The sequence below is a fragment of the Doryrhamphus excisus genome, chromosome 5 (genome assembly GCF_030265055.1).
Source record: "Doryrhamphus excisus isolate RoL2022-K1 chromosome 5, RoL_Dexc_1.0, whole genome shotgun sequence".
Lineage (NCBI taxonomy): Eukaryota > Metazoa > Chordata > Actinopteri > Syngnathiformes > Syngnathidae > Doryrhamphus > Doryrhamphus excisus.
In genome coordinates, this window is record NC_080470.1 from 3717749 (window position 1) to 3745128 (window position 27380).

Here is a 27380-nt window from a genome sequence, read left to right on the forward strand (position 1 = left end):
AATTAAGTCTGTCATGTTGAATTATTGCACTGCTTAAAAAAAAAAAAACAGCACTATTAAGAATGTTAACAATCAAGCGGAGTTAATGAGGCACGGTTTCTCTCACGGTTCAAGTAATGTGCAACAAGTCAAAAGGTTAAAAATGTAACAACAACAAATATCATAAGGCCTTATAATATCCATAAACATGACAGCGTGGTTCCTCTCATAGTTTTAGTCCCCCAATTTCTGCTCTCATTTGGGGGTCCAAGCAGCAACAGCGAAAACAAGAGGTACCGGTCTCTTCATGTTTCTGTCATGCTGAAGATAACTGGTAGCTGGCCACAGCAGTGGGGCGGCAGCAGCAACTAGAAGCTTCGACTTGCATTCTTTACAGAGAAATCTTTACAGAAAATCAGCAAAAGGACAGTGATCATTTAAAATACCAAAGTTACAATTTCATCCTATAAGAAAAAACATGCAGCAAATACGGTCTGATCTGACAAATCTTAAGTAACTTTGATCAAATGTAGAATTACTGGAGACAGTAACACCACAGCCTATGGAATTCAGTGAGTTCGACCGAAAGAAAAGTTAGTTTGAGCGAGCTGACAACAGACATCGCGGGAAGTACCGATTTTGATGCTAATGCTAACATTAGTTAACTGACTTGTATATTAAGCAAGCTACTGAGATATTGTTATTGTGTGAAGAGTGGACACATTGCACTCAATTTTCGCTACGAAGACTCAACAAGATGCTCATTTGCATTCAGCATTTCATACCCGAGTCTTGTGCTGGAAGACACGGCCATCCCAATGACAGCGAACACAGTAAATGCTGTCAACGTTTCTATGCTGCTGTTGTTGACAGAAGTACAGTAAACCTCGGATATATCGGAAATTCGCTCACAACGGACAGATAAAAAAGAACCAATTTTTCTGTAATGCATTTCCAATAAAAATTCATTGCATATATCGGATGGCCGCATCGTGGCGCTCCGATTCGCCGAATCGTGACAGGCCGCTATACGACGTCATTTGCAGCGTTTGCAGCGTTGCCTGCGCGTCCAGGTACATTGGAAACATAGTCAAGGAAGTGCCTTTTTATAACGGATAAAATCCAATTTACGCATATACCGGATATAAATCCGATATATGCGTAAAACGGACATTTTCCGGTATACGCATATAACGGATTTCGCTTATATCGGACAAAACCAGTGGGAACAATTGAATCCGATATATCCGAGGTTTACTGTAGTATGAGATCCTGGACTAAAATCAATGCCCCTAGGAAATAAGTTTCGGAATTGTTTTAAAACATCAAAATATGGTCGATACTCTAAGTGTCACATGTTATCATCAATGTACTTGTTAATGCATGATTTTTATAGAGGGCTCCGGAGTCGAAATAAGTAGGCCCCAATGACGTACATTGTGAGCTTGCTCATATTAACTTGTTTTTCTCATTAGAATGCATAGAAAAAGGAAATACATGTGTTCATGTTTCACATAAGGATTGTGAAAGATGGGCAAAATTCCCAATTCCATTTTATGTGTATTGATGTAGTGATGCCACAGTACTAAAAACTTCTAGCTGACCTCTTCCCGCGAGGCAACTTTTTTTCCTCTGAAGAAGAACTTTCGTCACATTTTAATCCCATAAGATCTCGTAACACCCCTAGTAATACTATAATACTAAAAGTGCCCTTTCTTTGACGTTTAGAAATAAAAGTAAGGATGGGGTCATTTCACTTCATACTTCCATGCAGGTATTTCCAGGGGGTCATATATTGACAAGTTAAGGTCTTGATGCAAATAATTATTTTTTTTTATTTCATATAATGCAATAATTACTAAATCAACGTTCTTATTTTCATTTAGTAGTCTTCTTCTTCTTTGTATTTTCGGTATTGTAAGAGTTTATGTTCATGTAGAGCAGGGGTTTCAAACACGCAGCCCGCGGGCCAAATGTGGCCCGCAGGACACTAGTTTGAGGCCCCCGCCTTGATATGAAAGTTTAATGTTAGTGCGGCCCGCGCAAGTTTGATATGGATGCTGTATGGTATCATGTACCCAGAAAAAATTATTACGTTTGATTAATGTTCATGTTAAAGGTTAAATAACTGTTAATAGTTATCCTCCCTATCAGTGTGGAAGTGGTAAGTTTTTGGCTTTTTAAGTTTAAAAGGAAATAACTTGAAGGCTACCGTTTAGGTCGCTAGCTCTCTAGTTTGCGAGTTAGCATGTGTCTCTAGACCCTGCAGTTGCGCAATATTTTGTAAATAAAAAAAAGTATAAATGTGACTATAGTCGTGTTTTGTCATGTCTACAGGGCTCTAATAATGCTTTGTTCATTTTAATCTGAAAAAAATAATTTGTCTACCCACCAACTATGTGTGGTTTCTTAAGTTTTTATTATTTGCCGTTTTATTATTATTATTATTATATTTATTTATTACTGATTGATTGATTTTCTTTATTCTTGATTTGTTTATTTATTTTTCATCTTATTTTGTGCAGAAAAATAAAAATTAAGATATTTGAGAACAGTGGAATGTTTTATCAGAGCTTTTATTGTAGAAAATCGGAACCAAAGCACTGAAAAAGTTTGTATATTTTTCTGTTTTTAATAAATGCGTTTTTTTTTGGGAAAACCTGATGCGGCCCAGCCTTGCCCAGACCCTAGCTCCAGTGGCCCCCAGGTAAATTGAGTTTGAGACCCCTGATGTAGAGCATATAACCTGTGCAGATCAAGGCTCTTTTTTCATATATTGGCCAATATATCGGTTATCGATCGATATATTGAATATCAGCTTTCTTTTGGCCCCCCAATATCGGTATCGGCCCCAAAAATCCTGTATCAGTCGGGCTCAAATTCATCCATGTGGACAATTTTGGACAATTTAACTATCGGGATGTGGGAGGAAACCCTAAGTACACGGAAACCCCCACACAGAGAGGTCTAAGCAACACCACTTTGGCTGTGAGGCAGATGTGCTAACCATTTCATCCTCTGAGATACCCCCCTGGTAAGTTTTTTTTTTTTTTTTTACAATACTTTAAACTTGAAAAAAAAGATCTATTAAACCAGATTGTTTCCAAACACTTATAAAAGTTATACAAGTTTGTTTCTGCTGTAGTGGAAAAACTTTGATATATGAAAAAAAAAGCACATCAGTCAGCTGAGGCGAATCCGAGTGGGGTAAGGCGTACGTGGGTTGTGGGGGGGTGGCACAGCAGGAATTTGGAACCAAGGACGAAGTGGGACACAAGCAGCAAAGAAAAAAAAAAAAACGCCAAGAGCAAAGGAGCTTGTTAGCCCCTAAAATGTTCCCGGTCCTGTGAGAGACTGTGGAACTGTGCAGCGCCGAAGTCGGCAGTGGCTTTAACTCCTCTTTAATCCCCATTTTTCCACCCCGTCTGCATTATTCATTTAAAGTAGAAGAAAAAGAAAAAAAAAAAGAGAAGGGGTCAATTATAAAAAAAGGTGAATCACGGAAGTGTGGATGAAACAGGAAGCGAACGGTAAGTTCCCTGAAACATGGAGTAGTGCTAAATCAGCTTTCCACGAGAGGACAATAAATACAAACAGCATCTGATGAGCATGCGCCCATGAAAGAGTAAAGAGACCGGGACAAGAAATGGGGTGACGACTTGGGTTGGGGTGTATAGTTTAAAAAAAAAAAAAAAAAAAGAGCGGAAAAATATAATGTGACACTATCCGGCCTGGGTGTAAGATGTAAAGGAATCAAAGGCACCTTTGAGGAGCCAGAAGACGACAGTGAAAGGGCCCAGAAGAGTGGTGTCCATGATTACAAGAAGTGGAGAAAACCTTTGAGTTTGTGCCGTCATGAAAGCCCTCCCCAGGCCGTTTTGAATGAAACTGCTTCTCGACTAACACTGACTGGTACATAAAAAGAGGAAGCCATTCACTAATGATGGAGGGGTCCAGATACTACAAAAGCAGCATACTCTCTGATTCATTTTAATCACTATGCAGAATCATTAGCCCAAATATGCGAAACACTCATCTGCATTGGGCTATTCCGATGAGGAGAGCACCAATTACACCTCAGGAAAAGCGGAAGACTAAGACTCGGTGGAATAAAAAATGAAAAGAAAAACTTGGTTTCTTCATCCATAACAAAAGCACCATGAAGAAAAATATGAGAAGTACACTCTGCAAAGCCAGCTAAACTCACTTTAGACGCTTTATGTCCTCTAAATCCAGCCGTGTAAGCAAGAAAATATCAGAGCGCTGATTAATGCTTTGCTTATTTTTTTCCCAGCTCAGGCAATCACACATAAGAACCAAACAGCAACGCTGACATTAAACAGATGAAATTATTCAAAAAATAGTTAATAGTTAGTTCTCTTGTAAATGGAATCTCGGATTTGTTTGCATAACTCAAGACCTTGAGAGGAACGCTGTTGGGGGGGGCAGCACAGCAAATTGATCAAAAAGGAAATCAAGACAAAGAAAACTGCTGAGGTCCTAAGGGACGCTACAAGGCCAGAGATCCATAATGCTGCTTGCCACCTACTATTTATACGCCTCCTTTACATTTTTCATTTCCAGAATTTTTATAGGCTAATGATTATTTTAGTGCAGAAATAAACAGCGCAGCACAAAAAAAGCCCGGGCTTCATGTGAGGCCTGAATTGATTTATATCTCAACTATCCATGCAAAAGTAGCACAGTGCTATCTATGCCTTGGAGTGAGTATATTTCACCCACTGTATCAAAAACATATCGAGATTAGAACCTAAACTTTAATGAGACCTGTCACCCTTTAAAGTATGTTATATCATGTTATAACAGTGCCACATATGTACTTTTCAAACTGTGCCCCGAACCGCTACACATACAAATTTTGTCCCAAAACAATGCTTTATTTGTTATTTTGAAGAAAATTTGCCACATGCAAGTTCAATAGAATAGTAAAAGAACATCAATAAAATGAGTTGATACCCAAGTTCTACATAAAACTGTACAAAGAAAACATGAAGGGCATAAAAAACAGGAGTAAAATACAAAAACACTGTATGTGATCACTTCCTGAATCAACATAAGGCTTACTGGGATATCGATTCTGGTCTGCGAGCCAGAGCACACCTTAATAATAAGACCATTACGTTGCTTAGTTACCACTTTCGCTTTCATAGAAGCATATAATTTTACATAATCAAGGGTACGATTTGAAATATCAAGATATAAATTGTATATGGTGGCACGGCGGTCGAGTGGTTAGCGCGCAGGCCTCAGAGCTAGGAGACCAGGGTTCAATCCCACCCGCGGCCATCTCTGTGTGGAGTTTGCATGTTCTCCCCCCGTGCATGCGTGGGTTTTCTCCGGGTACTCCGGTTTCCTCCCACATTCCAAAAACATGCTAGGTTAATTGGCGACTCCAAATTGTCCATAGGTATGAATGTGAGTGTGAATGGTTGTTTGTCTATATGTGCCCTGTGATTGGCTGGCGACCAGTCCAGGGTGTACACCGCCTCGGGGCTAGGCTCCAGCACCCTTGTGAGGATAAGCGATAGAAAATGGAAGAATGAATGAGTTAGTTCTCCTCCTATTTTGTGTGGAAGTGGTAACTTTTTGGCTTCTTATTTTGACTTTCCCCACCCTCGGCCATCTCTGTGTGGAGTTTGCATGTTCTCCCCGTACATGCATGGGTTTTCTCCGGGTACTCCGGTTTCCTCCCACATTCCAAAAACATGCTAGGTTAATTGGCGACTCCAAATTGTCCATAGGTATGAATGTGAGTGTGAATGGTTGTTTGTCTATATGTGCCCTGTGATTGGCTGGCAACCAGTCCAGGGTGTACCCCGCCTCTCGCCTGAAGACAGCTGGGATAGGCTCCAGCACCCCCCGCGACCCTAGTGAGGAAAAAGCGGTAGAAAATGAATGAATGAATGGTCTGTAAACACTGGACTAACTTGTCTTTAACTACGTTAAAAAGCCATAGCATTTCAATTCATAGCAATTTGGAGTCACCAATTAACCTAGCATGTTTTTGGAATGTGGGAGGAAACCGGAGTACCCGGAGAAAACCCATGCATGCACGGGAAGAACATGCAAACTCCACACAGAGATGGCCGAGAGTGAAATTGAACCCTGGTCTCCTAGCTGTGAGATCTGCACGCTAACCACTCGACCGCCGTGCCGCCCGTTTCCAGACCAAAATTAACAAATTAACAAATTTATTGACAGTAGGTGTGCTGATACAAAATTGTGGCAATATTAGACTGCTGTTACAACCACGTTTGGCTAGTTTCGGTCTGGTCGCCCGGTGCCTTTACGGTACTGAGATTTGGTACGCATCTGTAGGCATAAGCACACCTGCACTTTTGTTTTTGTTTTCCTTTGGATCTCCTTTCTAAACCACTGTGTATGTATGGTCAGGATATTCCATTATAAAGAAAACCTCAAGCACATGCAGGTGTCCCTATCCCGTTCTTGCCTGGTCCTGCCCCCCATATCGCCTCCCCTTGTATGATTCTCTGGGCTCTGTTGGTCTCGCATGTTGTCAACACGAGCTGGCACGTGGCTAAAAGCCCAGGCCACCTCTCCAGTCTATTGTGCTGCCCACTCCACGGCGGCAGTGACAACACTCACATGGTGAGAGGCTCTTTGTTGCCTGTCTGTCAATTCAGCAGGTGCCTTACAGTGAAAAGCAGGAGTTGGCCAGCTAAGCCAGCTTCGTTAGTGCAAAGTATCGTTTGATGTGCTCATCTCACGAGCAGGGGGTGGCAGCCAAGGAGGATGATAATAATCACTATAAAAAAAAAACAAAAAAACAAAAGCTGTACACTCAAGCTTGTAGATGATAAACTCCAATTTGAATGATAAAAGCAGTGTGACCGACAGGCAACTATTCCAGATGAATGAAGACTCACAGCATAATAACCTTTTCATAGGGTAAAAGCAATTCATACTGTCAATCACTGATAATAAACAAGACATAATGACAATTTGCAGCTTGTGTAAAGCAAGACAAAGTCATGAGGGCAAAATGTGTAAAACAGATCAGGATTTAAGGATTTAAGACCATGATCCGTGAAGGGGAGAAAACACTTTCACGCCTTCGGAGTTTCGGCTATTTCTGCACAGCATAGGTGAATTGCTATCCTGTCGCCATCACAACCAATGTAAGAGTCAACAGCAAAAAAAAAAGTCCATAAGATGGACTGAAAATGAAGTATTGTCTTCAAATTGATTTGTCTAATGGCTGCACAGCGTTCAAATGGTTAGCACGCAGACCTCACAGCTAGGAGACCCGAGTTCAATCCCATCCTCGGCCCTCTAAAGTAAACCTTTAAGCTGCGGGTGTACATTTGTAAACACATTTGAAACATTTTTAAGAAGAGAAACCTAGAAACCATGCAAAAATTTTAGAGAAATTAATAAAGGCCCCAGGGTTCAATTCCACCCTCGGCCATCTCTGTGTGGAGTTTGCATGTTCTCCCCGTGCATGCGTGGGTTTTCTCCGGGTACTCCGGTTTCCTCCCACATTCCAAAAACATGCTAGGTTAATTGGCTACTCCAAACTGTCCATAGGTATGAATGTGAGTGTGAATGGTTGTTTGTCTATATGTGCCCTGTGATTGGCTGGCCACCAGTCCATGGTGGGATAGGCTCCAGCACCTCCACGACCCTCGTGAGGAAAAAGCGGTAGAAAATGAAAAAATGAATGAATGAATATGCTCAGCTGCACGGCAGTCGAGTGGTTAGCACGCAGACCTCACAGCTAGGAGACCCGAGTTCAATCCCACCCTCGGCCATCTCTGTGTGGAGTTTGCATGTTCTCCCCGTGCATGCGTGGGTTTTCTCCAGGAACACCGGTTTCCTCCCACATTCCAAAAACATGCTAGGTTAATTGGCCACTCCAAATTGTCCATAGGTATGAATGTGAGTGTGAATGGTTGTTTGTCTATATGTGCCCTGTGTACCCCGCCTCTCGCCCGAAGACAAGTGAATTAATGAATGATTAGTTTTGATTAATCGAGTCATCAGTTAGGCCTTAGACCGACCAAATCAATATGCACCAAACACAAACGGTTAGGGTCACTAAGGTCGCGGTTATGCTGGAGCCTATCCCAGCTGTCTTCGGGCAAAAGGCTGGGTACACCCTGGACTGGTGGCCAGCCAATCACAGGGCACATATAGACAAACAACCATTCACACTCACATTCATACCTATGGCCATTTCTTAGAACCCCCATATTGCAGTAAAAAAAATACCACAGATGATGCTGAATATACTGTAATTTTCATCTTTATGAACTACAAAGAAAAAAAATCAAACAAAACATCTCAAAAGCTGAATCCTTCTACATATTCCATTATGTGAAATATGAAACACCTAAACCAACATCTGCACAAATACCTGTGGGCATTAAGCTGCATTAGTGCCTGGAGGCAACAACTCATGCTTTTTCACAATGCAAAACAGAGCACTGCACAGCAGAGCACAATTTTGCAGGGCTGGAGGACCAAATAAAGGCTTTGTTTGTTAGCCATGTCACTGAATGACCACCAAATTAGCTTAATCACCTCTGGCACCAGGATATTGAATGTGACATTCTGGACCACAGGGCTGGGCCTCTGTTTGCCTGCAAAGCTTCAGGGATTGTCGTGAAAAAATGATAAAATGTGGACAAACAGAGGAAAAGTGATGAACAAATGAAAAAAGAAATTTTGACTCAACACATTAGAATTTCTGCAATTTGTTCTTTAGATCATTTTCACAACATTAGAGCTGAAACTAAAAATTATTTTCTTCTAAGATTAATCTGAAGTAAGCCTGAAACAATAATCAATTAATCAGTAAACCTTACAATAAATTACAAGAAATTGATAATTTTGCCGGTCTCAATATATTGACATGCGTTTGACTTCCTACTCTCACTACAAAACAGATCTTTGGGGCGAGAAGGAACGTTTTTGTGGGGAAGTATGTGGCGGAATGACCCCTCCCGAAGTAAAGATGTTGATAGGCCGGTATGAACACTCCTCTTACGGAGCATGAATGGAAGCTAGCTCGGTTAGCTGAGTTTATCAGAGCATGCTAGTATGGCTGGCTGTTGCATATATCGGATTTTTTATCACGGATTTCGCCTGTTTCGGACAAAATCTCCAGTCCCGTTCCAATGCATTTCCATTAAATTTCCCTCGCATATATCCGATGGCCGCATCGTTGCGCTCCGATTCGCCGAATCGTGACAGGCCGCTATACGATGTCATTTGCAGCGTTGCCTGCGTGTCCAGGATTCAATTGTTCCCACTGGTTTTGTCCGATATAAGCAAAATCCGTTATATGCGTAAACCAGAAAATGTCCGTTTTACGCATATATCGGATTTATATCCGGTATATGCGTAAATCGGATTTTATCCGTTATAAAAAGGCACTTCCTTGACTATGTTTCCAATGTACCTGGACGCGCAGGCAATGCTGCAAACGCTGCAAATGAAGCGAATTTCCGATATATCCGAGTCCGATATATCCGAGGTTTACTGTATTATCTGATGAATTATCAGCATGTATTCGGACAAGTAGTTCTCACCTTAAGGATTCCCCATGGGCATTTTTTTTGTTTTTAATGTAGAAGCCTGGAATGTATTGTTTTGCCTAAAACAGAAACAAAATAGGTCTGCTTTAATGGATGACTCGGGAATGTAGGAATATTCACAGTAGGGAGGCTGAAATCAGAGGGTATTTACATATTTAAATCAGAAAATGATTAAAATACAGGGTTCTATGGGTGAAGGATTTATGTAGTTATGTTATCAGATAGATTTTATGGATGAACTAGATAAACCAAGTCAGGGTTTCTGGTGTATTTGATTTGATGCTCTACTGCATAAGACCTATCTATATGGTTTATATACATTTACATTTGAAATTAACGTCCCGAATAATTAAAAAAACATACCAAAACAAATACCTGTGAGCATAGCAAATGCTATAGATAAAATGCAGAGACCAGAAGGAGTTCAGTATTTATTTTTATTCCTCAGGCACGCATCCTTCTTTGCATGAGTGCATCGCCCAGCACGCCGGCAGAACAGCTGAGTGTGTGTGTGTGCGAAAGGAGCCAACGATCAGAGGATAACGTTACCCCTAAGGGGTCGCACTTCTCTCCATTCTCACCCCCCTTCCCCTCTCACCCTTCTGTACTTTGTGCCTGCAGGGATTTCCCTTTTCAGATCAGGAAAGATGTCAGACCGGTCACACCATCCCTCACACGGAGGCTGGACTGGAAGACCACAAATCAGCCTTGTTTTCCAGTTATCATATCCAAGCTTAAGAACCAACAAAAGGAGGTTGATTTAGGAGTGACACGGCAGAAAAAGTAAATCACGGTGTCCGAGTGGTTAGCGCTGCTGCCGTCACAACATGAAGGTCCCTTGTTCGAGTTCACACTGAGGACTTTTTGCTGTTCAGTTTGCATGTTCTTCCAAAGTCTGCATGTTTTGTTTTTTTCTTTTCCAAATTCCCATCCAACTAAAATCATGTATATTTACAGCCAGTTTTCTTGCTGCTGAAATAGGATCAGGAATTGGTCCCTAGGTACTCCGCAGCTTCTGCGCACACTGGTCCTCAAGGATGGGTTATATGGAATTGTTGTTAGTGTACAACTGTGCTAAAGAAAACATCAGAGAACACAGAAATATATACGACCTTGAGTGACACCATTTTTGAGGAAACTGGCCTTAACATTAAAATGACAATGAACTAATGACGGTTGACAGTAATGTTCATGAAACAATAAAAACAGAAATCAAACTATTTATTCCTTAATGCACTTAAACATTAGCTAAAATTGTATGCAAATGTATGGTAAACAAAGCGTCCACGGTCGTGGACAACAATTTTAAATAACTACAAATCAGAAACAAAGTTGTTGTAAAGGTTACTAATGTTCTACAAAAAGGTGCAATTCGGCGGCCATTAAAAGCCATTAAAACTGGGATTTCTTAGCATTGTTCTGTTGGCACGATCAGAACTCAAGAAACACAGTCTGCTTAATAACAACGTATTCACTACCAAAGTTAAGTGACTAAAACTCAGGTACTCCACAGCTTGTAGTATTAAAAAAAAAAAAACCCACAGATCTTCACCGAGGCCAAACCGTCCAGTTCGGGTCTGTACCACATTGCACACCATTGTTGCCATCTTTTATCTTTATAAACCATAATGTCCTTTCATGAAACTTTGGTAAATAAAAATGTACTCTATATACCAACCATCCAACTAAACAATTAAAGTATAACCTCATCAGTTGAAGTAAAAGTCAAATAATGTGAATTTCTCTTGGAGATGAATAAAGTATCTATCTATCTAAATCAGGGGTCTCAAACACACGGCCCGCGGGCCAAATGTGGCCCGCAGGACACTAGTTTGAGGCCCCCGCCTTGATATGAAAGTTTAATGTTAGTGCGGCCCGCGCAAGTTTGATATGGATGCTGTATGGTATCATGTACCCCAAAAAAATTACGTTTGATATATGTTCATTCATTCATTTTCTACCGCTTTTTCCTCATGAGGGTCGCGGGGGGTGCTGGAGCCTATCCCAGCTGTCTTCGGGCGAGAGGCGGGGTACACCCTGGACTGGTCGCCAGCCAATCACAGGGCACATATAGACAAACAACCATTCACACTCACATTCATACCTATGGACAATTTGGAGTCGCTAATTAACCTAGCATGTTTTTGGAATGTGGGAGGAACTCGGGTCTCCTAGCTGTGAGGTCTGCGTGCTAACGACTCGAACGCCGTGCAGCCAACAGACTAATCAATTTCAAGAAAATTATTCATTTCCAGCCCATCAAACTCTGCACAAAGAGGGTGGAATCGAACTCGGGTCTCCTAGCTGCGAGGCCTGCGTGCTAACCACTTGACTACCGTGCAGCCAATACATAATATAATAATAGTAATAATAATAATGTCATTGGAAGCCTCTTTTAAAAGTAAAGCTTGCAGCATTCATTCATTCATTCATTTTCTACCACTTTTTCCTCACGAGGGTCGCAGGGGTGCTGGAGCCTATCCCAGCTGTCTTCAGGCGAGAGGCGACGCACACCCTGGAATGGTCGGCAGCCAATCACAGGGCACATATAGACAAACAACCATTCACACTCACATTCATACCTATGGACAATTTGGAGTCGCTAATTAACCTAGCATGTTTTTGGAATGCAGGAGGAACTCGGGTCTCCTAGCTGTGAGGTCTGCGTGCTAACCACTCGAACGCCGTGCAGCCATCAGACTAATCAATTTGAAGAAAATTATTCATTTGCAGCCCATCAAACTCCGCACAAAGAGGGTGGAATCGAACTCGGGTCTCCTAGCTGCAAGGCCTGCACGCTAACCACTTGTCTACCGTGCAGCCAATACATAATATAATAATAGTAATAATAATAATGTCATTGGAAGCCTCTTTTAAAAGTGAAGCTTGCAGCATTCATTCATTCATTCATTTTCTACCACTTTTTCCTCACGAGGGTCGCAGGGGTGCTGGAGCCTATCCCAGCTGTCTTCAGGCGAGAGGCGACGCACACCCTGGAATGGTCGGCAGCCAATCACAGGGCACATATAGACAAACAACCATTCACACTCACATTCATACCTATGGACAATTTGGAGTCGCTAATTAACCTAGCATGTTTTTGGAATGTGGGAGGAACTCGGGTCTCCTAGCTGTGAGGTCTGCGTGCTAACCACTCGAACGCCGTGCAGCCATCAGACTAATTTATTTGAAGAAAATAATTCATTTGCACCACATCAAACTCCGTACAAGGAGGGTGGAATCAAACTCGGGTCTCCTAGCTGCGAGGCCTGCACGCTAACCACTACCGTGCAGCCAATACATAATATAATAATAATAATAATAATGTCATTGGAAGCATCTTTTAAAAGTAAAGCTTGCAGCATTGCAAACTAATTTCCAACGAAGTTACTGAAATTGAATAAAAACACAGAGGGGAGGAAAGAGAGAATAAAAAGCTACAAAGCACAAAGGGGGATGAAAGAACCTAAACCAGAGAGGTCTTTCCTGCCTCCTTCATACATTATAATATTAATATTAATGAGACTTCCTGTTTTTTCCCCCCCTCCGTTCTTCCCCTCAGTCGATTTGAACATGAAAAACTTAAAAAGCGCAAATTCCAGGAGTTGCGTATCACAGTTTGACCCTGCAGCCACACAGCAGACACAAACCATGACAGACTTCGCTGTTCAAAGCAGGCAGGAGCCGCTTTCATCAGGGAATCCTGGTGTTTTTTTGTTTTTTTTTTTCTTACAGCGTGACACTACCAGCCCATGCCATCTGCCTTTTTCCTCAAATCAGAATTTCAAGATGTGCTTCCTGCTTGTGTGTTGTTTTTTTTCGATGGGCTTCACAACCAAGGCCCGGCATCACACAGGCTTGTGTTGCTGCCGCTTGCCGACTGCTGTTTACAGCCAAACCCCGCGGTGTGGCGCAATGTTAAATATTCACTGTTAAACTGTCAAGCCAGAACGAGTTGGGCGCCCAGCCAGGCATTGGGTAGCTTTGGATTCCACCACTCTTCAAAACTCGACCCAAAACAAAAAGTATCACTTCTAAAACTGTTCAGCCTACCTCCTCCACCCACTACACACCCACTTCCTGTGGCATCGCTTCATTCAAGTCATTCTCCTCTCTTTTTAACTTCCATTTTCTTCATCATAAACACAAGTAAATTAACACACACACTGTTTTCACCTCTGCTCTACATCTGAGAAAGCTGCTGATGCCTCCCCATGCCTGCCTTCAGATGTAAAATATTTTTATTCAGCGCCCCAATACCACACTAGCAAAGGTCTCTCATCCTTGGCTTGGCAGGACTTCTGACAGACAGCCGGCAGCGCCGTACAAGCAGAGCTCCTGCTGCTGCAGCTTCCTGCAGCTCAGAGGGAGTCGGGGCTGCCTGCCTCCCATTGACTGTGGGCCAGGCAGCATGGGCATGGAGGAGAGGGGGGGGAAGAGTGGTGGCCACAGGCAAACAGGACCCCCAGGAGAGGCCTGGGACAGGACCGGTCAGAAGAGACAGATTGAGAGTATGACTCCGGACCAAGAGGGAAAAGTAGCAAAAAACATTAGAAGGCGCATCACGGGGTGGATCAAATAAGCCAATCAGCGCTATCGCACCACAATTAAGTCATTTAACAACACAGTGAAACCTACAATAGTCTTTAGTCGTTTTGGTTAACGGCAAAAATTTGCAAAATTCTGCCTCGGTTTGAGTGCATTCTCCGGTTAGCGTACAATATAGCAAGTATCTTGTTGTGTTATTAATACACTGATGAGTCCATCTGTGTTCTTAATTGTTCATCAGAAAATCCTCCCTTATTAGCATGCTATTAGCTAGCAAACAAATCGGAACCAGAAAGTGAGTCACCCATCTATGATGTCATTGGTGGTTGGCTGTCAAAAATGTTAACACACAATACATTTTTTTTTTTTTGCGGCAGAGGCACACAGAAGTGATGATGGAACTCCACAATAGAGGAGAGCACATTTGGTGCAATTTTTAAGTGCATTTTATAAGAGCACGGCCTGCATCGTTCACATTGAAATACAGTAAACCTCGGATATATCGGACTCGGATATATCGGAAATTCGCTCACAACGGACAGATAAAAAAAGAACAAATTTTTCTGTAATGCATTTCCAATAAAAATTCATTGCATATATCGGATTTTTTATAACAGATTTCGCCTATTTCGGACAAAATCTCCAGTCCCGTTCCAATGCATTTCCATTAAATTTCCCTCGCATATATCGGATGGCCGCATCGTGGCGCTCCGATTCGCCGAATGGTGACAGGCCGCTATACGACGTCATTTGCAGCGTTTGCAGCGTTGCTTGCGCGTCCAGGAACATTGGAAACATAGTCAAGGAAGTGCCTTTTTATATCGGATAAAATCCGATTTACGCATATACCGGATATAAATCCGATATATGCGTAAAACAGACATTTTCCGGTATACGCATATAACGGATTTCGCTTATATCGGACAAAACCAGTGGGAACTATTGAATCCGATATATCTGAGGTTTACTGTATATGGTGATAAACACTACTGAATTCAAGAATTACAACAGGAAGAAGGTGTGGTGGTGGTTGATCTCACTGCCACATTGTGTCTTTGGGGACAGTCACATCAAATATTACATCTTCAATGAAGATAAAAGTAACCTTAAATGTTAATTTCATGTATTTATATGAATTTCAAGTGTAATTGTAAAACTATAAAAGCATGTTTGTGTTAAGTTTTTTGTCTTTCTGCAACAGATTGATTGGATATACATTATTTCTTATCGGAAAAATTGATTCGGTTAGCGTCCGTTTACAGTCCTGAGTGGTTTAGGCGCAGTTAAGAAAATCTAGATTGGTAACATTTAAAACTAAACAAGACCTACAGCTGGGAATCCTCACAAAGACTCTGGATGATGCCGATTATGACTCCGCGTTCTATCTTCATAACCCCGAGCCTTGACCATGACCTCAAAGCTTCAGGCCAAACCGAGAAGCTGCTGTGACTCACAGTGAACCACATTAAAGGAGGCAAGAGGATTTGTCCCCTGTCCCAAATTGACGCTGAACAAAACAAGAATGAAGAGTACACAAATGTGGTGGACATGGTGAGGCTTAAAAACACACCATTTGTCAGTACTTTGGGTCATTAAGTTCATCATTTAATGTGTTTTCAAATTACCGCCAAAACAAATATTTTTTTTTTTGTATATCTGGCAGGCTTTAAAGGTCAAACAGAAGGTTACAAAACATCTAATTATACAGAACAAACACATTTTTGTTGAAAATCAGCATTTCAGTTATAAAGAAATTACACATTTATTACAGCACAGTTATTATATGATGTTCCTTATGGATGAACAGTAATCCATTATAAATCAATTTCCACAAAGTACAATTCCATATGCATAAATGGAATATTTTCATAGTTAGGGCATAGAAAATCTGTTTATGACATGATGTTTTTAACATTGATAGAGCCCTCCTGGCATGAACTAACACCCCTATAGTCACCTTTATACTCATATCCACACCTCGCCAATATAGTAGACACATTAAAAGTAAATAAGCCATTTCAAATATAAATAAGACTTGTGTTACTACAAAAAGTGTGTTCACTGGGAACCTGAAAGAGAGGCGTCGGTGGGTTTTGACTTGAGTTTCATATTGCCGCAACAGTAGCGCGTGTGTTTTTTATAACAAATTATTTAGTCGGGATTATTATGCTTGAAAATACTTAATGTATCAAAAACTACGTAACATTAGCTTGAAAAGGCATATGTTTTGATGATTTATTAATTAATAAATAAATTTACACGGACCAGCAAATACAAATAGACTGTGTAGACATTGAAAGGGTGAACGAAAATAAATTTCTGGGGATCACAATAGATGAAAATATGAGCTGGAAACCTCATATTACAAATATACAACACAAGGTGGGCAGAAATATTTCAATATTGAACAAAGAAAAATTTGTTCTCAATCAGAAATCACTCCACACTCTTTATTGCTCTCTGGTTCTACCATATCTTACTTATTGTGTGGAAATATGGGCTAATAACTATAAAAGCAATCTTCACTCGCTAAATGTACTGCAAAAAAAGGTCAGTAAGGATAATTCATAATGCCGCCTACAGAGAACATACTAACTCCTTATTTCTAAAATCACAAATACTTCAACTTGCTGATATAGTTCATCTTCAAACAGCTAAAATAATGCATAAGGCTAAAAATAACCAATTAGCTAAAAATGTCATCCAATACTTCTCTACAAGAGAGGAGAAATATGATCTCAGGGAAGAAGTACATTTGAAACACTTCTATGCTAGGACTACGTTAAAAAGCCATAGCATTTCAGTATGTGGAATCAAACTATGGAATGGATTGAGTAAGGAAATCAAACAATGCACAACGATGAGCCAATTCAAGAAACAATACAAGCAGTTGATGTTTGCTAAATACAAGGATGAAGAGTCTTGAACCAGTCATGATGTGCTATATATATCACTATATTGACACTTACTATGGTACACATTATGTCATTGGATGCTCATATCACCTCGTACTTCGGTACGAGGTACATTATTAAAAAAAAAAAAACCCTTAAACTGTATTATCGAAAACAGGAAGTGAACAAATGTAACAGTTACTGATTGTAAAAGTACCAGATGGAGGGATAGGATTTAATAAGCTTTGCTTCTTCCTACTCCTTTTGGACATGTGGAACTGTGAACTGATTATGTGATGCATTCAATTGTAATCTGATGCATGTTCAAATGAAATAAAACCATTACCATTACCATAACCGTAATAAGCGAGGGATTACTGTAATCTGGGGTGTATCATGATATATATATATATCACTATATTGACACTTACTATGGTATCCATAATGTCATTGTATGGTCATATCACCTCATACTTCGGTATGAGGTACATTATTTATTTAAAAACTGTATAAAGGAAAGCAGGAAGTGAACAAATGTAACAGTTACTAATTGTAAAAGTACCAGATGGAGGGGTAGGATTTAATAAACTTTGCTTCTTCCTACTCCTTTTGGACATGTGGAACTGTGAACTGATTATGTGATGCATTCAATTGTAATCTGATGCATGTTCAAATGCAATAAAACCATTACCGTTACCATAGATTTGAAGCAGCAAAATTCCTCATTTAAAAGACAAATGTCAGACATGTTTTAAATCACTAAAAAAACTCCAATAGAGCATTTCTGGACTCTTCTTGATCATTAGCTCTTAACTCAACCAGTGACGTCTTATAATAAAATAAAGTCCGAAGGGTAAAGAAAGAGTGCAAGACAGAAGGAAATGTCGCCACTGTTAAGAGGGAGGGGACAAAGCAGCCTGTCAAAACAAGATGCTTTCATACAAATTTACAGTGTTGTGTTCCAAATCCCGTGTGAAACATTATGGCTCATTTGCGGTGAGGCTGGAACAAACGCCCATAGCACACTGACACAATAAAATCCCTACTCTCTCTCTCTCTCCCTCTCTCATTCTGTTCCTGAGTGCAAATTCATACTGCTTTCGTCTCATCTCATGACAAATGCATACTGTCACTGTCACTGATGTGGTGTTTACAGTGGCACCCAGCATCTTGTAATTATTCGGTGAAAGTGGATTTGTATCCTCGGGGGATTTGCATTTTTTGCTTGTGGATAATCAAAAGCGATGGCGAGAGACACGGGACAATTGGAGAATGATCTTAAATAAAAATGGGTCTTTCCAGCGCAGTTGAAAATATGCCAACTTGGCTCTGGCAGTACGCAGCAGCATGTTCCTCGGCTTCCACTCACTGTGGGCTACAACAACACAGTCGACAAGATAATGCAAGTGTTGTTACTATAGAAATATCCTATTAACACAACTACCTGATGATACAATTAAAAAACAGCTTTTTTCCCCCAAATAGCCTCTGAAATAGTAATGGTTTTATTTCATTTGAACATGCATCAGATTACAATTGAATGCATCCCATAATCAGTTCACAGTTCCACATGTCCAAAAGGAGTAGGAAGAAGCAAAACTTATTAAATCCTACCCCTCCTTCTGGTACTTTTACAATCAGTAACTGTTACATTTGTTCACTTCCTGCTTTCCTAATATGGTTTAAGTTTTTTTTGTTTATATTTTTTTTATTTTATTTTTGTCACGTACCGGAGGGAGGGGTAGGATTTAATAAGCTTTGCTTCTTCCTACTCCTTTTGGACATGTGGAACTGTGAACTGATTATGTGATGCATTCAATTGTAATCTGATGCATGTTCAAATGAAATAAAACCATTACCATAACCGTAATAAACGAGGGATTACTGTAATCTGGGGTGTATTGGATTTGAGTCAATTAAACATCACAAGTTGACTACTCTGTTTCTTTGACATTGTATGAGTTTTATTCGTTTTATACTGAAGGAGCTAAAAAAATACATGAGCTAAAAAAAAAAAAGTTTGCAGAGAAATGTATCACAGAGATTGCATGGTCGTGACACAAAGTGACCCAGCAGCACTGAAACTATTTCATTAACTTCAAAAACAAGGTCCTGGGTCAGTAATTTTTTTTGCGTTTGCATGTCTTTGTAGTGTTTTCCCTGCAGAGCACAGTGAGCCCGATGAGAAAAGGCATCAGTGCCACAATGATGCTAAGAATGTTCACGAGACACGAGGGGCTGCAAGGCATCATCTGAGGATATTTGAATGCTTGGCATACCCGTGACCCTCCATACTGAAGTAGGAAAAAAAGATACAAAAAATATTGATAAGAGGCATGTTTCACTGCAGTGTAAGAAGCTACTTGAATAGCTCACTCTCATTGCCAAAGACCTTACTCTAAACTCTAACCAAACAGAGGCAGAAAAAGGAAAGACTGTTTTACAGTCAATTCTTCCGGGCAAGGAAGAAACCATGTCTTCAAATGTTTTGATTTGCTGCTACATTTTGTAAAGTTGTAACACCAGAAAAGCATATAACCTCGCCGGTATCGGTTCTGCGCAATGCCTGGCCAAGGTCTTTGACAACATGCACAAGAGGGGTGTTAAATGTATTTGGGAATGGCCTAAGGACGTGTCTTCAAATATGAAAAAAAAGGCTAATATTTTTGTTTTGGTTAGAAAAAAAAAACCCAAAGGCAAAATGAGCATTAAAGTGGTCGGATGACAAATGTCTGATCTGATCTTCAATCCGGCACCGGGGCCCGGCTCCAGGGCTAAAAATGGGAACCTCTGACAGGACAGACAGAATTGGTGAATTCCATTACACTAAATCACAGCGTTGAGTTCTCCGTAACTGCGAGTGGAAATTTTGGTCTAACCGAGAAAAGTAAAACACTTGAAGTTAATGCTGCCACTGTGACTGTACACAGAGAGGGACGATAGCCAAACTTCCAAAAAAGTCCAACTATAATGCCAGACTCAGCAACAAATACAAGGACTTGTGTTATTTTTAAAGTTCCTCTTTCCGTCTTCGTTTTTTTTTTTAGGAATTGTCTAAATTTCACACAGTTATCACCACCTTCCAGGATGCCAACCCTAATCATTTTCATAATGTGAAAATCAGTGTGGTTCTGGCAGGCGTCCTAAACCGCAGAGACCGATGCAACCATTTTGGCAGCCATTTGTTGTTCATCCGGTCTGTGACACACTCCTTGATCGTCAACTTCACAGAGCTCGGTCAGCGCTCATCACCTGATGACGCTTGTAGAGACTCAAGTCTGTTGTCTTTGACAATGATGGAATGAGGCAACGGAGATGTGAGTAATAATTAGGTCAACAAGGTATGTCAGTTCTCACTAACCCGCAGATGAATCATCTTGCGACAGAATAGCCAAATGTGATGGTATAAATGCAAAAACATTTGGCAGAAACAGGAACGGTGGCAATGCCGTTTTTTACGCGTCTGAGAAAAAAATCCATTCATTCCATTTGCTTCAAACTGGCATTAAACGACAGTCTTCCCTGGTTTATCGCCGTTAATTGGTTGCACGCCTGACCGCAATAAGTGAATTTCCATGGTTTTCACAGTTAGAGCACATAAAACCTTATTATGACCTTAGAAATACATTTTTTTAGCATAATAAACGTTAAACGTTAGAATGGAATGGAATGGAATACTACTCTATGGTTCTACTGTTCATTATTATGAACACTCCCACAGGGGCTGCTGTTGTCTAGTCTCTACACTACTAACCTAGCATTCAGCTACAGTCAACTCTTAATTAAACACAATACACTGTATTACATTTCATATGACATCTTCTAAATGCATTATATTTGCATTTAAATTCATTCTGTTCATTTTTATACTTGAAAATGCATAAAATAAAAGGTGGTATTCAACCACGAAACACAGATCATTTATTAATGATTTTTTTTTTACAAAACGGGATAAAAGTGAGCAAGATGTTCAAACCGCGATGTAGCAAGAGACAACTGTATAGTAGTTAATTTATAAGCTGACAATAACGGCGACCGAGTGGTTAGCACAGAGGCCCCACAGCTCGGAGACCCGAGTTCGATTCCACCCTCTTTGTGTGGAGTTTGCTACGGGTACTCCGGTTTTCTCCCGCATTCCAAAAAAAATATGCTAGGTTAATTGGCGACTCCAAATTGTCCATAGGTATGAATGTGAGTGTGAATGGTTGTTTGTCTATATGTGCCCTGTGATTGGCTGGCGACCAGTCCAGGCTCCCGCACCCCCCACGACCCTGGTGAGGATAGGCGGTAAAAAATCAATGAATGAACTTGAACTTCACGCTTTAAAACACTGAAAATAGTAAGAATACCGACGGACTCAAGCAGCGGATTAGCTCATTCAATCCCAGCCATATTTCAAAAGTTGTCTCTCTGCGTACTGGCTATTTTTGATCATTTTGACTGAATGTATGTAGTGCTCTGAATGTTGTGGTTTAAAGTTTGTTTATATCTTTTTCTGTTCTTTGGTAACCACCAGTAGAACATCGGTACGTTTCACCAAAAATCAGTTCTCAACAAAAAAAAAGGGAGAAAAGGGCATTTTGTGAAAATGTATATTTTATATATTTAGCCCAATTTGTGGCCCAATAATGCCACAACATAAACAACACAAAAAATGGCTGATTTACATAAAAATAAAATTGATTTTTTTTTTTACAAATATAACACCATGAACTATTTACAATTTTCACATTTGCAATTGAACTGTGCGTGTGCATGCATTTAAATTTCCCTTCAATCTCCAAGATGCCTTTTCACATGTATTTCTATGGGAGAGATACATGCCGAGCTCTTATAACATGCACTTCTGCCACCTTGTGGCTGATTTTTCATCTTAAAGGTGCGCCAAACATGAGCTTGTTTATTGCGGAGTTGCATCATCACTTCTTTGTGCCTCTCACGCAAAAAAAAACGTAATACATATAAATTAGTCTTTAGGAGCAAGCGGTCGGGTTGAAAAAAATGTATAAATTCATCTTTGGTAGTGAATGAGTTGGCATATGAGAAGGTTCCATTTTGTTATTTCTTTGGATTAAAGTGTCTAAATGCAAAGTAAGCTAAACAGTTATGACTGGGAAATTGTACTCTCAGAACAAAACAGAGGTTGCTTAGCTTTGCATAAATTGTTGGCATAGTTAACTTACATCAGATACTATGCCGTATGATTCAATGGCAAATGTCAAATTTGTAAAAGCGCCAAATTCAACATTTTCTAGTGTGTCCATTGACAACTCCCAACAGACAGAATGGTATTATCATGCAAGTACTGGCTGATGACAACGTGACTCAAAAGAGAAAAAGCCACATGGATTCTGACCTGACCATCCTTGCTCATCTCGCACAGCCACAAACCACATATACAATCTAGAACCATCTATTAAAAAGGACCACTAACCTCGATTTTAAATTTTGAGACGCCTCAGTGAAGGTTTGTGAATGTAGCCTTGCTACTCGAAACTTTATGATCCAATATCTACAATGGCGCCGCACGGTTAGCATGTGGTTAGCATGTAGGCCACACAGTTAGGAGATCGGGAATACCAGGGTTCGATTCTCTGCTTGGACAACAGTCAGTAACAACAAGAAAGGACAAGAAACAACAATGAGCAAGACTCCCAATGCTAACATGTGTGAGTACATATTATTTTGCATGTTTTGCTATTATTATGTCAACTATATTGGGTAGTATGACTGTAAAGGAGACTATAGGGGTGTTATTTCATGTCAAGGGGGCTCTAATAACATTAAAAACCATACTTAGAAGGTCGTAAACAGGCCTTCTACGCTCCAACTACGCCAGTGCTTCTCAAATAGTGGGGTGAGCTCCCACCGGAGGGGCACCTGAGAGGCAGGGAGTACTTTGAGTGTTAATGCAGACCTGCCAACATGTACAAATTTATCCTACTCAGCATGCAATTGGACTCAGCATGCTTCACAGCTCTCCATTTTCATTATTTTACTTTCGAGTTCAGTCTGTATTTGAAAATGGGGTTGGGTGAAAACATTTCTGTCCTCCAGGGGGGTCAAATTACGGCGAACCGCTTTATGGTCACTACCAGTTCAATCTCCACGAACAAAAGAAAATCACAACAATTTGGGGAACGCCAAAAATTGCAAGGCCAAAAAAATCATATGCCCAATTGTGGTCTGAGCTTAAATGAGACCTTTTATGCTAATTTTCAGCATTTTGTATTGAGGCGTGGACTCCTATAGAGCAGCAACACACAATAAACCGCACAGAAAGCTTTCTAGATCTTCCAGAATCTGCACCTATTCCAGCCGTATTCCCTTGGATTCCCAAAACAGCGTTTTAATTTATTCCAGGCACACCCAACTCCGCTGTGATTGGTCCCACACAGCTTGTCAGCTAACAACTTGTGCCCGGGCATGCCCATATGAGGAAGTTTGACTCTGTGACGTCACGTGTTAGAAAAAAAGAGCCATCCAAAATTTCTTTCAGGGCTCACAAACCTCACATTCAGAAACTTTGGTATAATTTAACACGACAATATCACATTCTAACAATATTTATAGGTCAGAAAAGTATAAAAAGCATAATAGGTCCCCTTTAAGAAAAGAAAACGCATCTGAAAAACTGATTCTCTTGTGGGCATCCCTCTAATTTCTTTGAAGACTACATCCCTTAGTTAAAGCTCCACTGGTAGCCTTGCGTACGTCCATTTTGCACCGTGAATATGCAGCATTTCTCTCATGCTGATTTTTTTTTTGGGGGGGGGGGGGGGGGGGTCTTCCAGAATCTGCACCTATTCCAGCCGTATTCCCTTGGATTCCCAAAACAGCGTTTTCATTTATTCCGGGCACACCCACTCCGCTGTGATTGGTCCCACACAGCTTGTCAGCTAACAACTTGTGCCCGGGCATGCCCATATAAGGAAGTTTGACTCTGTGATGTCACAAAACTTCTTTGAGGGCTCACAAACCTCATTATCAGAAACTTTGGCATCATTTAACACAACAATATAACATTCTAACAATATTTATAGGTCAGAAAAGTATAAAAAGCATAATAGGTCCCCTTTAAGAAAAGAAAAAGCATTCTCTTGTGGGCATCCCTCTCATTTCTTTGAAGACTACATCCCTTAGTTAAAGCTCCACTGGTAGCCTTGCGTACGTCCATTTTGCACTGCGAATATGCAGTATTTCTCTCATTTTTTTGGGGGGGTGGGCCTTGCAGAATTTACATCCTTGCAGTATTTTTCAGTCGCATTTGTTTTATGGTATGAGTTTGGTTTTGGGTCATTTCTGCACCGCTGTAAATATACTAACTCTAGAAGGTACTGGAACTGCTGCGCTCCAACCGACAAAAGTGTTTTGCAACTTTTTATCCTTTCCTGTATCAGAGTTGAGCAATTTCAAACACACACACACACACACACACCACAACTTCATGTTTCTTTTTTACCCAACATGTGTCATAATTGAGAGAGTAAAGGACTTGACTATGTTTCCAAGTGACCGCATCGTTGCAGCTCTGTAAACAAGTTGCTCTGAATGACACGTGACACAAGAACTTAGCAATAGTAAGAACCCACAAAACAACTTATCTGTTAATAGAATACTAAAACTATTCCAACTATTCATGTAGCAAGCAATCACGGTACATTACACACGTTACGCTATTACGTTGCATTATTTTAAATCTGTTGTATGCAATCCGAATATCCAAATATCCATCTCCTGTTTTGCTATTCCAGCTAAACAGCATCGTAAGTTGCATTACGACACGTTGGTTTGTTGGTATGCTGTATTAATGTGAGTAGTAAGTGAACTTAAAGGAAGCATAAACGTGTGTGTAGTGAAAGTTAGCTTCGCTACATGCTAGTAGCCTCGGGCTAGCTAAGCTAGCTGACGAACTTCCCTCAAACTTTTGCTAAAGATGACTGTTCAACTTTTGAGGGGATAATGGCGGACATAGTATTACCTAGCGACATCCCAGCTGTGTCAAAAAAAGAAGCTGTAAATTGATTAAAAACGGTTCAATGGTTGTCAAGAGTAGTAGTAAGTTGACGGGTCAGCTGTGTGAGGACTTACCAGGAAGTGGGACTCTGTTGCTAAGCTATTCCTTCTTCACGCGCACTGATTGTTATGGCGCTCGTCTTTCGTAGGACTTTCCCTTTTATTAAAAAAAAAAAAAAAAAAAAGTCGGCTCGCTAGGCCTTGCGTGGTAGCGTCACCGTTACCGGAACGCTGAACAGTAGTTTTGACCGGAGAGAGTGCGTCGCTGTGGGACTCAGTCAGGCTATGTGTGTGTGTGTGTGTACGTGTTCCTAAAGCAGTCAGTCCGCAAGACGCCCCCCCTCCCCCGGCCGCTGACCCGCGTGCCACTAATGTAAACACAGCAACATTCCCGGGAAGCTGTCAAATACCGCGAGACTCACTCAGCACAGACCCCCCCCCCCCCACCCCTTAATAATGCAACCAAAATATAGTTTTAAAAGTAGTTCACAGTATCAAGTATACACTGCATAATTACACAGCATAATATTTCTTATGAATTACAACTTTAAAACAATGCATTCTTTTTATTGAATATTTAATTTCTATGCTACTGAAATAACGTTTTTTCACATAATATAAAAAGTTAATCTTCTTAAAATTGCGACTTGTTTTTGTTAGAATATGCATTTTTTTCTCTTAATATTTTGACTTTATTCTCGTAAAATTACCGCTAATTCATTATTTCATTTCTGCTGTTGTTGGGTCTTTTTTTCCAACACGTTTAACTTTCCTTGTGTAAATATTCTTCTCGGAATTCCGAATTCCCATAGTATTTTCACTTTGTTGTCGCAACTTTGTCCGCAATAAAATATTCAAAAAATTACAACTTATTGTGTTATTGTTTTGTTATACTACAATACTACTACAGTTATACTGTTTGTGTTATTGTTCCAGATACTACAACTTTAATGAACGTGTTTTTTCTCAAATATTTATATTTATATTTATATTTATATTTATATTTATATTTATATTTATATTTATATTTATATTTATATTTATATTTATATTTATTTTTTTATTTTTTGATTTTGATTGTATACTCATAAAATTGTAACTTTTTCCACAATCAAATTTACCCAAAATTACAACTTTATTTGTTGTTTTTTTCCGAATATTACGACTTTAATGAGATGTGTTTTTTCTCTAAAATTTCAACATGATGCTACAAAAATTATGTCATTTTTTTCCTCATTATATTATGAAGTTATTCTCATAAAATTGCAACTTTTTTTGTAACATTTTGACTTAATTCTTACAGAATACTGAATTAAATTTTTGCCATTGCTATTTTTACTTTTTCTTGTGATCATAAAATTGTAACTTTTTCCACAATCAAATTTATCCAAAATTACAACTTTATTTGTTGTTTTTTTCCTAATAATACGACTTTAAAGATGTAATGTGTTTTTTCTCAAAAATTTCAACATTATGCTACAAGTCAAGTCAAGTCAAGTCAAGTTTATTTATATAGCCCTTAATCACAAAAGAGCCTCAAAGGGCTTAACAAGCAGGCAACAGTAGAAGACAGACAATAGACGACAAACGACATCCCCTGATCTGAACCCCCATCAGGGCAAGGAAAAACTCAAAACCCATTAGGGAAAAAGAAACCTTGAGAAGGGACCGCAGATGGGGGAATCCCCCTTCTAGGATGACCAGGCTGCAATGGATGTGGAGAGGTTTACATGTGACAGTTAAATATAAACATAGAGTATAATAGTCCAGGTCCAAGATGTGATGCCATTAGGACAGTTGGGCAGCCACGGGTCTTGAGATGATCACTATCCCTCTGCTGCAGCGCCTCCAAGGTAGGCCACGACCGATGTCCAGTTTCGTCAAGGCAAACTTCCAAAATAGCCTCTCCTGGACCCCCCCCCCTCAGCCGGGGGGGGGCGGTATGGGAGAGAGAAGGAGCGGCAGTCAAAACAGGCAGGGAATATTTTTAACTAAACGCTAAAGTATAGAAATGAGTCTTAAGTCGGGACTTGAACATTTCTACTGAGGTAGCAGCTCTAATATTAACAGGAAGATCATTCCACAACGTTGGGGCCCGAATGGAAAAGGCTCTAGAGCCCGCATACTTCTTTCTGGCTCTCGGGATAGTCAAAAGACTGGCGTGTTGTGAGCGTAGGTTTCTAGACGGAGCATAGGGTACAATTAGGTCCACCAGATAACAAGGTGCCAACCCGTGTAATATTTTGTAAACCAGAAGCAGTACCTTAAAGTCACATCTTAAATGAACTGGGAGCCAGTGCAGGTTGGCTAGTATTGGTGAAATATGGTCACACTTACGTGTCCTTGTAAGAAGTCGCGCTGC

The 27380-nt window shown here is 40.2% G+C and overlaps 1 protein-coding gene across 2 annotated transcripts in view; it reads right to left on the reverse strand.

The window, feature by feature from the left end:
- The window catches only part of nek7 (NIMA-related kinase 7), a 90652-nt gene extending 65281 nt beyond the window's left edge, over nt 1-25371 (reverse strand). Inside the window, exon 1 of one of the 2 annotated variants that reach the window (XM_058072364.1) lies at nt 25094-25371. The gene's annotated coding sequence lies outside the window, so the exon portion shown is untranslated. The remainder of the gene's footprint in view (nt 1-25093) is intronic. The other variant, XM_058072363.1, reaches the window with a different exon arrangement.
- Between the last annotated feature and the right edge of the window lie 2009 nt (nt 25372-27380).